At 36.2% G+C, this 16156-nt stretch overlaps 2 pseudogenes; one reads left to right on the top strand and one right to left on the bottom strand.

Moving 5' to 3' along the window:
* Positions 766–3047, top strand: LOC104757607 (annotated as a pseudogene).
* Positions 3318–4891, bottom strand: LOC104759620 (annotated as a pseudogene).

Genomic DNA, 16156 nt, shown 5'->3' with positions numbered 1-16156 from the left:
TACTTACTCTTGAGCTTAATTTATTAGTATAGAAACTCTACGTACATGGCAAGCAATTTGCAATATTGTACTGTTAGAACTTTTATCTATACAAAAATCAATGACTTTGCGTCCGGACGACCTGTAATATTGCAATATTTATACTCGTATTGTTTTTCAATAAAATTTGAAAGTTTCACATGCCAACCCAATCCCTCATTAAATATACATGTTTAAGACTAAATTGTTAGTCTACGATAGAGTCTAGATTAGTTTGTAATATTGTAATGTTAGATTATTGACTTCACGTAATATATAAATAATGCGAGTGGAACACTCTCAATATTGACCATAATCTCTCACTTGAGAACCGCAAGCATATTGCATATATACAAATTGTCTTGAGCAGTAAGTTTCATATACTCTCTCATTACTTACAGAACCTCTCATACCACTCATTTACTCTCTTTCGGCAGCTCTATGGATTCAGATTCGGATTCTGAGTCAGAGCTCATGTTTGTCATTTCTCAATTGATGTATGTCTTATCACTTGAAAATGATACGAAGTGGGAGAAGAAGTCAAAGTTCGCACCATTCGTTATTCAACTATTCTCTCTGGTCACCTCAATGGATTTTGATTCACAGCCAAAGCCGGAGTCTCAATTCATGTCACTCATTAAACAAGCAATCTCTGTGGGCAACTCTAGCTCTGATTCTGATCCGCAGTGGTTGGTTCCACTAACGACTCAAATGATCTCTCTCATGAGTTCTGTAGCTGATTCGAAGCTGGAGTCGGAGCCGGAGTTCATGTTACTCATTGATGACATGTTATCTTATTACAATTTTCTGCATTCTGAAGATCCGGTCGATTCAGAGCTCAGGTCACTCATTACTCAAATAATCTCTCTCATCTCCGGAGCCGATGGAGTTGCAGCTCATATCACTCATCAAGGAAGTAATATCTCTCACCAACCCAACGTCACTCATCTGGCACCGGAGTGTAAAACTCGTATCAAACATTTTGGGTATAATCTATCTCGTCAACTTTGTGGACTTGGATTCGTTGCCGAAGCCAGAGTCGAAGCTGATGTCAGTCCTTACTCAAACAATCTCTGTCTTCAACTCAATAGATTTGGATTCCCAGCCGAAGCCGCTAAAGAAGCTCATATCACTTCTTTTCTCGATCATATACCTGTATCATCAACGACTCCGAATTTGATTCGGATTTGGATTCGGTTTTGGAAGGTCTGGACTTCATGTCACTCGCTAATGAAATATTGAGTTTGGACCCCGAGCCGGAGCTCATATCGCTCATCCTTCAAATAGCCTTCCTCGTCTTCTATATGGATACAAAGTGGGAGGAGCTAATTTCTATCTCCCCTCCAGTACAAGTTGAACTGAAACAAAGAAAATTTTGTGTGAGTACCAAATACAAGCGGGATGGGAAGCTGGAGTGTCTCCCTTCGAACTGGAAGAAGATCAGTTTAACAAAACGAGACGCTACCCATTTCCTCTGCCGTGGCTGCAAAGGCAAGAACCACAAAGAATATAAGCAGGCTCCTGTTGAGATCAAACACCCTCTTCATCCAAAACATTCTCTACATCTCGTCTCTTTGGAACTGTTTGGTCGAACGAGGAAATGCTATTGTTGTTATAAAGATCTCGACGAGGTATTTTATCATTGCTCGGCTTGCGATTTTGGTATTAGGTTTTCTTGTGTGCAGAAACAACCAGACTTGTCTGTTGACCATCCGAAGTGGCATAAGCATACTCTTGCTCTGTTTCCAACACAAACTCCTTTCACTTGCAGCGTTTGTGCCTTGATACATTTGAAAGGACCCCTCTACATATGTCCCCCTTGTGACTTTGCGGTCCATCAAAGGTGTTTCAACTTACCACAGGTGATAAGGATATCTCGTCATCCCCATCGTATCTCGTTTACAACTTCTTTTGGACAGGGAGATTGGTATTGTGGTGTTTGTCGTCGAAGGATAAACAATGATTATGGGGGCTATTCTTGCATCAAGGATGGTTGTTTGTATGCGACTCATTCAAAATGCGGTACACAAAGAAATGTGTGGGATGGTAAAGAACTTGAGGGAGAACCAGAAGAAGTTGAAGAAGAAGTTGAGCCGTTTGTGAGGATAAGCGATGGGGTCATACAACATTTCAGTCACGAACATCATCATTTGAGGCTTGATGAGAACACGGACAGAGATTACGACGAGAATAAGTTGTGTCAAGCATGCATCACACCGATCTATTTTGGTAACTTCTACTCTTGTATGCAGTGTGATTATATTCTCCACCAAACGTGTGCGAATTTTTCTCGCAAAATGCATCACCCAATACATCCACATCTGCTTACTTTAGTGAACTATGACGGTGTTGTGAAGGATACCGAAAGAGCATGTTCAGCTTGTCCTTGGTTTTGCACAGCTGGTTTTGTCTATGAGTGTAGTGAAGAAGGGTGTTATTTCCAACTACATGTGCAGTGTACCGCAATTACTGAGCCATTAGTCCGTGAAAATCATATGCATCCTTTATTCCTAACATCTAAACCAGGAGAGGACCGAGGATGTTACGTTTGCAGAGGTTCAAGACATTCGATCACAAGAGAAACGTTCAATTGTATTGAGGAGTGCCGCTTTTCTTTGTGCTTTGGATGTGCTACGTTACCTCAAACCGTGAGGTATAAGCATGATAAGCATATGCTCACTCTATCTTATGGAAATGAAACAAGTTTCTTGGCGTATTGGTGTGAAGCTTGCGAGGGAAAAATAAATCCGAAAGAAGGGTTTTATATGTGTGATGAGAATTGTTGTGTCACCCTACACATTACATGTATGCTTGGGAAGGACTTATACCTTAAGCCTGGTTCATCGATGATCTATGACGGTAAGGAGGTACATGTTTTGAGCAACAATCATCATATGTCTCGACCTATTTGCTCTAGGTGTAAGAAGCGTTGTCCACAAAAAATAGTTTTCAAGTACTCCGATTTAATAGCTTGTTCCATATCATGTATTCCTTGTAAGATCAAGAACCCACAAGTCCCTATTCCATTCTAAAATGGTGTAACTCTATTTTGATTTTTTTTTCTTTCTCAACTCATTATTCTGTTTTCCATTCCACAATTAAAAAGGGTCACATTTTACAAAGACTTCTGCTTCGAGAAAACTACTAAAACATCCATCATAGAGATGGACGAAAGGCTTTCTTTTTGACACGTCAGATTGAGCATATTTGTAGTCACACGAGTAAAATTTGGGTCTAGAAAGATGAGAGTCGATTATAGGTTTGATATGTTTCAAAAAAATTAAACACAAAACCAAGATTCAGATCAAACACAAAACCAACTTGACTAATGAACAGGACTTGACTAAACTTCAGTTGAATGCAATCTGACATGTAGGTGAACGCCTCGAAAACAATGACAACACCTTGAGCATCTCAAATTATTCGTCGCGGTCAATGGATTCAGAGGAGATAGTTACCTTCTTTAAACAGCGCCCATTTCTCAAGATGAATGCCGCTAGTTCTTTCTCTTCTTCTGTTCCTTCATATTTTACCCATTCGAGAGTTTCAAGACTTGTCAACAGACATTTATGAACTGCACTCGGTTCATTCCAGCACGGCCGTGGTTCAGAAGGACGAAGGGGATGGTCCTGAGATAGAAGTAAAAGTATCATCATACTGCTATCGTACTGAAAGAATATATGCGGATTAAAGAAACTGAAATAAATTCATGTTCAGATCTGCAGACCTGAATAAGTTTTAGAGCTCCTAGTTTAGGGGAATCTCTGAGCATACACATAAGTAGATTTAGCCACTCTGTCTCACATGTGCATATAGTTAAACGTACAAGAGAGTGGAAGACACTACCAACAGGATATGAATTCTGCATAAGTAAGATCACAAGAGAACCCGCCATTCACAGCAGACAAGTGATGATTGATTCAATTATTGTCGTTCATTAATTTGTTCTAAGAGAAGCCTGTAATTTATTTATATATGCAGATAGCAGAACTATAGAGGAATAAGTAGTTCAAGAACATATTACCTTTGAGGAGGATGATAGACATAAAAAGAGACGCTTGACTGAATAAAGTGAAATTATGAGCTTCTTAGTATGGGCATAAGAAAAGCAAACATTTGCCTTCAGAATCTTAGTCATATTATTCTTAACGAGACAAAGCACACCCATATTATCAAAAATTTCCAAGCACTCCAAAGAAGGAGTATCTATCACAAACCCGACATCTACACCGGCTTCTTCTTTATTGTGCAAGACTAAACACTTTAGAGACGGCACTCTAACAGGGAAAATAAACAAATTGTCATCTAGGCATCGTTTCACAACCAAGTCTTCAAGAACAGGACAACTTGATAGAAACGTCTCGATCAGCTCATGACCTGGATACTTCATGGATACTAGACTCAACTTCTTGAGGGATGGAAACGAAAACGAGGATGTAACATCCACAAGAACCGCGTTCTTTAGCTTCAAAGTAACAAGCATTCTAAAACAGGTATACCACTGAAGACTTATTACTATCAATCTTAATGATCAGCTCGCGCAAACAACGCTTATGTGCTGTTTTAAGCCACACTCGAATGTCTCCAGTACCACATGAGGTTTTACCGAGTTTTAAATGCAAAGTATCTAGAACTGGTGCCTCGTGCAGAGTCAATGACCTGTCTACAAACCGTGAAAATCTTCCATACTCAATATCTTGATAGCTATCATCATCATACACAAGCTTTGGCACCAACATCCAAAGAAACTGCCACTGTTTCGACAAAACCATTGTCGCCACAACATCTTTCGCAGGCAGTAAAGACAAAATTGTCAAGAGTAACGCTTCAGGCAACTGACTTAACCTATCCATTCAAGCTATATATATAACACTTTCTATTCCCAAACTTCAGCTTCTACAGATTTAGCTGTCAAAGAACAGAACACAAAACCAAAACAGGAAAGCCTGAGCAATAGCCAAGAAAAACTACAGCAATAAGTCGTGTGTGTTGTACTGAAGAAGTATATCACAAGAAACGATGCAAGGTCAGAGCAAACCCTAATGAAATACACAAACCATAAATAGAAAGAGAAGAAGCAAACGAAATCGCTTCTTCCAAATCAAATAAGTAAAAGGGAATCAGGAAAAAAATTCACATTAAAAGTAAAAGTATTACCTCAAACGTCACCGGAATTTCTCATCACCGGAGAAGATGAACGTCTTCTTTGTTACTGACACGAATTCGTCTTAAAATCGGAACCCTAATTGAAATGTGAAATGTGACCATTGCTCTTATACCCCTCAAGAATTCTTATTTTAAAAATAACACTTTAAAAAATAATTATTATAAATTAATAATATATCATGGTACCAACATAACAACCTACCAAATTCTATGTTTTCTTTCTTACTTAATTACACTGAAAATAATATTAATAAAAAAATAAAATGGCGTCTCTCTCTGAGGGCGATCCTGAGGGCGATCCTGAGGGCGATCCCTCTGGAATTTGCTTCCGTTTATTTTCTTCGATTTGGAGTTTGTTTCCGACCGATAAACTCTGTTTTTTTCATCTTTGGGGTTTTGTCGGCGGTTTAAATCTGTCAGTTTCTTATGACAGTTATCTGTCTCCTTCTTTTATGGGAGATAACCGTTTCCTAAAACCGCCATGGATCAAAACCTATAAATGTAACCTTCTCCCCCGCCTTTTTCAGATCTCTTTACCCGTTTCTGTTACAGTGTTCTCTTCTAAGCGACTCACAATGAGTGATTTCCTGAGAAAATCTGTCCAAGATTTGGATCTGGGAATTGATGATGCTCCGATTTCCTTCCCCACTGAATTCAGTTCTCGTGCCGCTTCGGTGAATCGATTCTCGATAGTCGTTACTCCGGTGAACCCCCGCAAGCAAAACCTTCGGGCTTTAATTGGCCAAATGCCTCGAATTTGGGGCTTTCCCGATGCCTGCGTTGGACGGTTAATTGACGGTGGTAGAGTATTGTTTCGCTTTCAATCGGAGGAATCCATGGACTTGGTTTTGCGACGCGGTCCTTGGTCCTTCAATGACTGGATGATCACGACACATCGCTGGTACCCTAACATTGGCGAGAACGATATGAAGATCATTCCCTTCTGGGTACAAATCCAAGGTATTCCCACTCTCTATTTAACGAATGTTACGGCTAGGTGGGTTGGCTATAGAATTGGATATGTTACGGATGTAGATTATGATGAGAATGTCAACCAAGTGGAGGCGGTAAGGGTTAGGATAGCCTGGAATATTGATGATCCTTTACGTTTTCAGAAGAACATAAACTTTGTTCTTGATGAAAACACTGTGATCAAGTATAGATATGAGCGCCTTATGAATTTCTGTACTAAGTGTGGATCACTTAAACACGATGCAAAAGAATGTACTTTAACCTTCGATAACAATGACCCACCGGGGTCTGATGATGAGGATGATGATGATCATCAATTCGACATACAAGACAACATGTCTGAATCTGATACTCTGCCATCAGTGGACCCTGCGACCCTTATCCCTGGCCTCCAAATGCCACCACCAAAAACTGTTGGTCATGGACAAGTTACACACACCATGTCTTCATCTTCCATTCCAAGCGTTTTTGAAGATACAGAACTCACAGCAGAGAGGATTCGCTATCTCCATGCTAAGTACTTGAGGAAGACTGAGGGTACAACCGCAGCGGGAGGGCTTCTAGACAAGACTTCCAGTGATGCTCAGTCGGAGTTTGCATTCTTGAAGCGCAAGAGGGTCAGGTTTGAAACAGCTTTTAACAGAGCCGAGGCTGCAGATGAGTTGACGGTCCTGTGTCAACTCAGGAAGAAAGGAAAACGGGAGGTTTCTGTGGACTCGTGTTCAGTTAACAAGGGATTCGACGGAGGCGCGGGGGGCCCGGTACCCCCAGATCCAATATGAGAGTCGTCTCCTGGAACTGTCAGGGCTTGGCTCAGTCGCTGACTTCTTCTCGTTTATCTAAACTATGTTTTTCTTCTAAGTGTGATATTCTCTTTCTTTCTGAAACTCTTAATAACTCTGGATTTGTAACTAAAGTAAAGGATGATCTAGGATTTGATGATGTTTTAATTCAGCCCCCTCAAGGAAGGAGTGGTGGCTTAGCGTTAATGTGGAAGAAGAATGTGTCTTTGTCCTTGGTTTCTAAGGATGAACGACTCATTGATGTTGTTGTAACTATTAATAATACTCTTTTCCACTTGTCTTGTGTGTATGGCCATCCTACACAAAGTGAGAGACATTTCCTTTGGGAAAGATTTGAACAGATAGCTCTAGATCGTAATGCACCATGGATCTTAATTGGTGATTTTAATGAAATTACATCAAATGCGGAAAAACTAGGTGGACCTGAAAGAGCTGAATGGACTTTTCGAGATTTTCGCCATATGATATCTATGTGTGACCTACAAGATATCAGATCTAGGGGGAATAGATTTTCTTGGGTAGGAGAAAGGTATTCTCACACTGTGCAATGCTGTATAGACACTGCAGGAGCAGCTTCTTTTCCAAATGCGGAAGCACATTTTTTGGAGTATGCGGGTTCAGATCACAAACCGATACTATTACATTTGAACAACAACAATAATCAACGAAGAAGAACTTTTTATTTTGATAAGAGACTATGTAATGTTCCTGAGTTTCAAGAGGTTGTTCATCAAGGTTGGTCTGGCGGGAATGAAAATGAAGACATATCTATCAACACCAGGATTTCTAACTGCAGAAAGGCAATGGCTGATCTAAAAAAACGCTCCCAGCTTAATGCTGATGAAAGGATTAAATCTTTACAGTCACAACTGAATAAAGCTATGGAAAGTGGTTTACGTGTGGATCGTATACGCATTCCTCAGTTACATGTGGATTTGACTAAGGCCTACAAAGACGAGGAGATACATTGGAAACAAAAAAGTCGTAACCAGTGGATGCATGAAGGGGACAGAAACACGAGTTTTTTCCATGCCTGTGCCCAAACGAGAGCTGCAAAAAACAATCTCATGTCGATTTTTGATGAGGGAGGAAATATAATCCGGGGTGATAAGAACATTGGCGACCATGCCCAAAAGTTCTTTTCGAATCTATACTCAACAAATGGAAATTTTGTTTCACCTCGGGAATTTGCAGATTTTGAATCACAGGTAACAGCAGAGATTAATGACGATCTGACTAGAGAGTTTAGTGATGAAGAGATATACAAAGCGGTTAGTCTTATTGGGGATGACAAAGCTCCAGGACCCGACGGCTTAACCGCACGTTTCTATAAAACATGTTGGGATAAGGTCGGCAAGGATGTTATACAAGAAGTGAAAAACTTCTTTGATACCTCTGTAATGAAACAGAGTATCAACCAGACGAATATTTGCATGATTCCGAAGATAGACAACCCTATTACTCTTTCAGATTTTCGACCAATCGCACTATGTAACGTTTTATATAAGATAGTCTCGAAGTGTTTAGTTCACAGGCTCAAACCTCACCTTGATAATATTGTTTCCGAGGCCCAGGCAGCCTTTATTCCAGGCCGTTTAATACAAGACAACGTGATGATAGCACATGAACTAATGCATAGTTTAAAGGTTCGTAAGCGTGTTTCTCAGTCCTATATGGCAGTGAAAACAGATGTGAGCAAAGCTTACGACAGGGTAGAGTGGAACTCGAAACAACACTAAGACTTTTTGGTTTCTGTGATAAATGGATTGGCTGGATCATGGCTACCGTAAGATCTGTTAACTATTCAGTACTGATTAATGGAGCTCCGTATGGAAACATCATACCTCAGCGTGGAATCAGACAAGGGGATCCTTTATCCCCGTATCTCTTTATTCTCTGTTCAGATATTCTAAGTCATTTGATAAAATCTAAAGTATCTGATAAGGAAATCAAAGGGATTCAAATCGGACTTGGGGTTCCTCGAATCACACATTTACAGTTTGCAGACGATTCACTCTTTTTCTGCCAAGCAAACAGAAAGAACTGCCAGGCTCTACGAGATGTTTTTGACGTTTATGAGTATTACTCGGGTCAGAAGATAAATACGTCAAAATCAATGATCACATTTGGATCCCGGGTCTATGGCTCAACACAAGATCGACTTAAACAAATTTTAAACATTGCTAACCATGGAGGAGGCGGTAAATATTTGGGATTACCAGAGCAATTTGGACGCAAGAAAGGAGAAATGTTCAACTTCATTATAGATAGAGTCAAGAAACGAACATCTAGTTGGACAGCAAAACGATTATCCCCTGCAGGAAAAGAGATTATGTTAAAATCAGTAGCTGTATCCATGCCAGTGTATGCGATGTCGTGTTTTAAACTACCAAAAGGCATCACTACTGAGATAGAGTCTCTTCTTATGAACTTCTGGTGGGAAAAGAATTCAAATAAAAGAGGTATACCATGGATCGCATGGAACAAGCTCAAACTATCAAAAAAAGAAGGAGGATTAGGTTTTCGAGATTTCGAAATGTTCAATAATGCTCTACTAGCCAAACAGGCATGGCGGCTAATTCAACATCCAGATTCCCTATTTGCAAAGGTGATGAAAGCTCGTTATTTAAAGATGACACGGTACTGGATGCAAAAGCTTGTAAGAATCAATCATATGGTTGGTCTTCATTATTAGTAGGGCTCAATCTCATCAAGAAAGGCACACGTTACATTGTTGGTAATGGAAAATCTATTCGGATTGGTGTTGACAATGTACTACCATCTCACCCACCGAGTCCTGTAACGCCTTTGTCACCAGTTCAAAATCTCACTTTAGATCATCTTATTGGTGAACTGCACCAACCTCGGGACTGGAATACCACAAAAATTGCATCAATGCTCAATCAAGAGGATGGTCAGCTTCTACAAAAACTCCATCTCTCTATTGTGGAGAAAGAGGATAAACTAATATGGAACTATTCTCCCTCCGGTGAATACACAGTGAAGTCGGGATACTGGTTATCAAGACATGATCCTCACGCAGTTGATATGAATCCATTACATATCCATGGTTCTAAGGATCTCAAACACAAGATATGGCGACTTCGTTTAATGCCAAAAATTAAGCATTTTCTATGGCGTGTACTCTCTCGGGCGCTTCCAACAACTACTCGTTTGAGAACAAGAGGTATGATAATAGAAGCTATCTATCCTAGATGTCGACAAGAGGATGAAACAATACTTCATGCTCTCTTCACATGTCCTTTTGCGAAAATGGTGTGGCGTACATCCAATACACCTTTATTAGACATCCATAATCTAGAGCAAGATGCAGAGGAAAATCTATCAAACATCATCAATCAATCGCTTCAACAAAACTCAAACATTTTCGAGTCTTTGCTCCCCTTCTGGCTGCTTTGGAGGATTTGGAAGGCTAGAAATAACTCTATCTTTAACAATTATCGTGAATGGGCTTCTAAAACAGTTTTGCTCTCGGTTGCTGAAACAAAGGAGTGGATAAACATTACAACAGACTCGGAACATCAACAAAACAGAACTTTGTCTGGTCAAAATTCAACAGCCTGGATCCCGCCAGTTTTTCCATTAAAGAAGTGTAATTTTGATGCAGGATTTGATATTGTAAATCATACGGTCATTGGAGGTTGGATCATTAGAGATCATCGGGGTCAGGAATTAGTTTGGGGCGCAAAGAAACTAACTGATGCAGAAAATTCACTGGAAGCGGAAGCAAAAGCTTTAGTTTTGGCTCTCGAACAAACATGGCACCAAGGATATGATGCAGTTATTTTTGAGGGTGATAATGAATCTCTGTACAAGCTAATTAGTGGCACTTTAAAGAATGCAGCTCTTTCAAATCTACTGCAGGACATACAATTGTGGGCATCAAAGTTTAATTTCTGTGATTTTAATTTTACTAAAAGGGAACACAACAATGTTGCTCATACATTAGCAAAGTTCGGTTGTAGAGATTCTGAATTCTATATTGAGTCTGTAATGGTCCCAAATTGGTTACGACCTCATCTTTGTAATGACATTTCCTAAAGCAATATAAATTCATTTGAGTAAAAAAAAATAAAAAAAATAAATAGAAATTGTAATGGGCCGGCCAGTTGTGGCCCAATGGTTGACAAAAAAAAAAATAATAAATAGAATGGGGTCATCATACATATTACTCTAAAACATGTCCATCGTCAGTTACATTTTATTTCAAATTGAATATAAAAATTACAATAAGAAAAATGCTCTAATTAGTAATGTATTCCTTAAAATAAAAACTAGGTTCGTATTCGTGCTACATCACAAAAATGGTATTTATAAAATAATTAATGTGATATTTGATCTTAAAAGTAGCTTGTTGTAACTTTAAGTGGTCAACGAAGTTGAGTAAAATATTTCATATTTAAATGCAATGTTAGAAATGGATGCATAAAAAGTCCACAAAATTAAATACTTTTCCACAAAATTACTTTTATTTTTAAAAAATTAACCTTAAAAAGATCCATTAAATGTAATTTCATGTTTAAGATAGTGTAACGTATTGTGTATAATCTACATATGTGTACGATTTGGAACTTGATTATGTAATATTTTTTATGTTAGACATCTTTTGCTCTTGAACGTACTCATCTAGAATTTGATATCCTTTTAATGTTATTGGTTAAAATAATTTCATGTTTAAAATAGTTTAGTTTCTTTTAACGAGTGAAATGTTGGATCGAAAATGAGACAGGGTACATGAATTATCCACAATATTTTATGTTTTGAACATAAGACATACGTTTATATAAAAATCTTACTATTTGTTGTTTTTATTTTGTTAACTGTAAAAGTTATAAATTAGTTGATATTAATTAGTATATTTACTTATTTTAAAATTAATATATTTACTATTATATTTTAGTTTTCGTGTTGAGTTTGTTGAATATTCTAAGTTCGACATGCAATGACCCATTAGACCAATAGGAGTAGATTAGATATATTTAGTATGTCATTGCAAACTAAACAAAAAACCAAACAAACTAAATTAGATAATGTTAAAGATTAACAAGAAACCAAACAAACTAAATTATGCCTTTGTAAATCATAATTTACTAAACAAAAAACCAAACAAACTAAATTAGATTAACAAATTCTTTAAGAGAAGATGAAAAATAATTGTACGTTTAAGATTTTTCGTAATGAAGTTTGCTAAGACATACTAAATATATTTGCAAATCTCAGTTTGATAAAATTAACTATACATATATATATATATAATTACTTATTACTATAGGCGATTATTTACATAAACTCAGAATTGTTGATGAAGTCTACAATTAATAGTGCTATATATATATATATATATATATATATATATATATATAATTTAGTTGTTATAGTGCTGACTTTATAAATTAAGGTGCTATACATATAGATATATTTTTATATACATTTTTTTTGAATTTACTATGTGTATCTTCATTCATTTTTTAAAATTCAGAATTTAAGTTGTGTTGCTACGTACATAGTTTTAATGTTTTTTTTTTTTTTATAAATATTTAGATTGAACTATAATAAATAATAAAATTTGTTTTTATTGAATCTATGTAACATCCACAAACCGAATTCTCGGTTTAGGGGTGCATCGGTCGATGCAATAGATGCATCGGTCGATGAAAGTTCGGTTTTCTCGGTCGAGTTTTAAGTTAAACGCTGCGTTTTGGGTTTAGGAAAAACCCTTAAACTCGAGTTTTGTCTCTTTCAACGAGGTTGGCCGTTTTTGAGAGAAAACAAAAGAGAGAAAAGGTACTTGAGTGTTCTTGAGGATTTTTGGTGATTTGAGACTGTTTCTGTAGAGATCTGTAGCTGAGATCGTTGTAGGAGCTTTCTAGGAGCGTTGTTTTGCTTGTTTAAGGTTCATAATCTTCTTGGCAAAGGTAACTGCATGACCATGGCTTATCTAATCTAGAGATCTCTCTGATTTGCTTGTTATGTGTTGTTAGGCTTGTTAGATTGTTATTTGGGACATTAGGAAGCTTTGTTGTGGCTTGGGATCGAGTTTTGTGGTTGTAGGAACGAAGATCCAGCGAGAAGCTTTGGGGAAAACACGATGCTCGGCATTGCATCGATCGATACATTTTGTGTGTCGGTCGATGCAAGTGCGAGGACGGCTAAAACCTAGGGTTTTTGTGTTATGTTGAGCATGCGTCGGTCGATGTAGTGCGAGTGTCGATCGATGCAAGTGCATCTAGCATCGGTCGATGCAACCTTGTGTCGGTCGATGCATCCCCATCTGGTGTCGGTCGATACATGTTGGTGTCGGTCGATGCAGAGTCCTGGTTTGTTATTGTTGATTGTTGGTTGATGGTTAGAGATGTCTCTATTGCTTGTGTGTATAGCCCAGTAGATGGTAGGATTGCCTTATTGAGTGTTTATAAAATACTCATGCATTGCAATTTGTGTTTGTGGTGCAGGTAAAGGCAAAGTGTGATCGTGGAATCAAGGCAATGAAGAGGAGGATGGACTCGATTGGTTGTTGTCTGGCATTGCTAGGTTGCTAGAGTTGAGTCATTAGAAACATTGTTAGGTTTCTGGTTCTATGATTTGTGATGTTTAGTATTTGGATATTGATTATGTTATAATACTGGTTATTATTCTATTGGTTATTGGATTATTGGATATTTATTGGTATTGTTATTTTCGCTGTTGTTTGTGATTGTGGTTAGGTGGCTAGTGGGTATGAGACCACTAGTTGTAGTTTATTATTATTATTATTATTATTATTATTTTTTATTATGCAAAAAAAAACGAGTCGGGTCGTTTCAATCTAAATATATATATATTTAAAATTTTGTCCCCCATGTTGGTCGGGGATCTCTCGAAGCTTATCTTCAACATACAAGACATCAAAAGATCTTCAACCCTTTGCAAGCCTCTCAAAGTTGTGCATCTTGTTGGAAGACTCATGTAGTCTATTTTACCTTTTATGTTTCCGTGTGCTTTTAAGTTGTATGAACATTCCTATTTTGAGGCTCTAGTTATCATATACATAAAAATAAGGTTTCACTCTCTTCTTATTGGTCTATTTAGTATTTATTTTTTTAAAAATATTAATTATTTACAATTAAATAAAAATATAGTAATGTACATTAATCTATACTTTAAATCTACACTTTACTACTAAATCGTAACTGAAATTATATTAATTATGAATTGACTATTTTTCCATTTATTTCCATTCAGACACACTATAAATCATAATTATAAATCCTATAATTAATTTATTTTAGAAATATAATTTTCATCTCTTGAAATTATATAAATAACCATTCTCATATCATCATCCACCTCATTTACCTGGTTATAAAAATATTGAAAAATATATGAGCTTTTATATATGTCATGTGGTTGGGGTTTTTACCAAAACATGCAGCCTACGTTCGAACACATGGATATGTCATATGTCTTGACACGTTCACGTACAACTCGAAGTTAATTCTACATAAATTTGTTGGTTCTATTGTCACTTTCCTAGTTTCTGATAACTTATTACATACCTCAAAGATAAGTATGCATATCAATCAATCCACACACTTTTTAGATATACATCATATCGGTATCCCTATTTTTATTTTATTTTTGTCATTATGTTTATTGATATCGATCTTATACATTATTTTTTTTTTGTCAGGTGGATATCTACATAATTATACGGTACAAATATGTATATTATATATATACATGCATGTGTGCTACAAAATAATGCAAAAATGTATGTTTCTATATACAAATACTGTATTAAGACATAATAGTGATACGAATCCATTAAATATATGGGGACCGGCCCTGAATATACCTATGTAAGGATGCCATGCGTTTGCATGTGGTATCTTTGAGAAAAGGACATGCAGAACCAAAAAATATATATGAAAATATAGATTCTATATTTTAAGGTATCACTCATCGGATGAAATTTGGTTGATAAAACTAATTATCTTTTTTTCTTTCTTAGTTTAATAAAAGAAAAATGAAACTGATGTATTTGGTATCTATCTAGCTTAATATATTGTAAATTTTTGAATAGGGAAGAGAGAAACATACGAAGAATGACGATGGCAGCAACCCATTGGCCTGAGTTAGAACGAATAGAGGGACGACCATAGAAATCCACAGTCCCATCTCTTGTTTCTTCATCTCCTTCTTTCTTCTTCATCGTCTGCATTCTCATTTACATTTGATTTGATTAATTTCTACACACATGTCAACTGTTATACCTGTTTAATAATATTCTCTATTTGTATCTACCAACTTTTGTCCCTCTTGATACAAAGAGATTCTTACGTTCAATAGTTTTTGTGTTTGGAACTTGACTAAAAACGTTTTTCTTTTCTTCTCTTTTTCGAACTTGTTTGTGCATTGCCACGTATTCGTTTTGTAGACACAATTTTCAAGATTATTTGGATTTATTCTCGACTTTAAATTTGCAGTACAACCAAATATATATACTTATAAGAGTTAGAAAAGAATATTCTTTTCTTTTCTTTTCCTAAAACTTAACTAAAAGCTAATATATTAGACCACCATATCTTAAATTTTAAATATTTTATTTATTTTGTCTATGTTCTTGTATGGGTTCAAAACTTATGGTATGAGTGTGCTTATATATTTTGTTAAATTTATCTTATATTTTGTTCAGTTTTTTAGTTTTTTAGTTTTTTTTTTTTGTTTTTTTAATGCATTTCTTCCTTCCTTCTTTGTCTTCTTATTATTTTTAATTTTTAATTACATATGTATAATAAAAGTTTGGTGACTGTAAAAAACAATTATCGATGCAGATTCAATAATACTAATTTTTATCAAAGTCTAATGAAGGAATCAAGATAAAGAAATTATCTTCATTCATGTATGTTTATTTTATTTTATTTTAAAAGTATGCAATGTTTTAACAAAATAAATTATTATAATAGAATTATTAAATCACAATTTTTAACTCTCTCTTACCTCCAAAAAATTTGTAATACATTATTTTTGTATACTCATCATTATATTTAGTTCTTGTGATCCAAAATATAATTACATAAAGGTTATTATAATGTTTATTTAATTCAAAATTTGTAATTTAATGATTTTCTATATAAAAAAAAAAATTTGATATTCCATTTCCAAAATTTTACTACAAAGAGGACTTTATTAGAATT

This window comes from Camelina sativa, chromosome 17 (genome assembly GCF_000633955.1).
Source record: "Camelina sativa cultivar DH55 chromosome 17, Cs, whole genome shotgun sequence".
NCBI lineage: Eukaryota > Viridiplantae > Streptophyta > Magnoliopsida > Brassicales > Brassicaceae > Camelina > Camelina sativa.
Note: the sequence above shows the minus strand (reverse complement) of the source record. Positions and strands in the feature narration are given on the sequence as shown.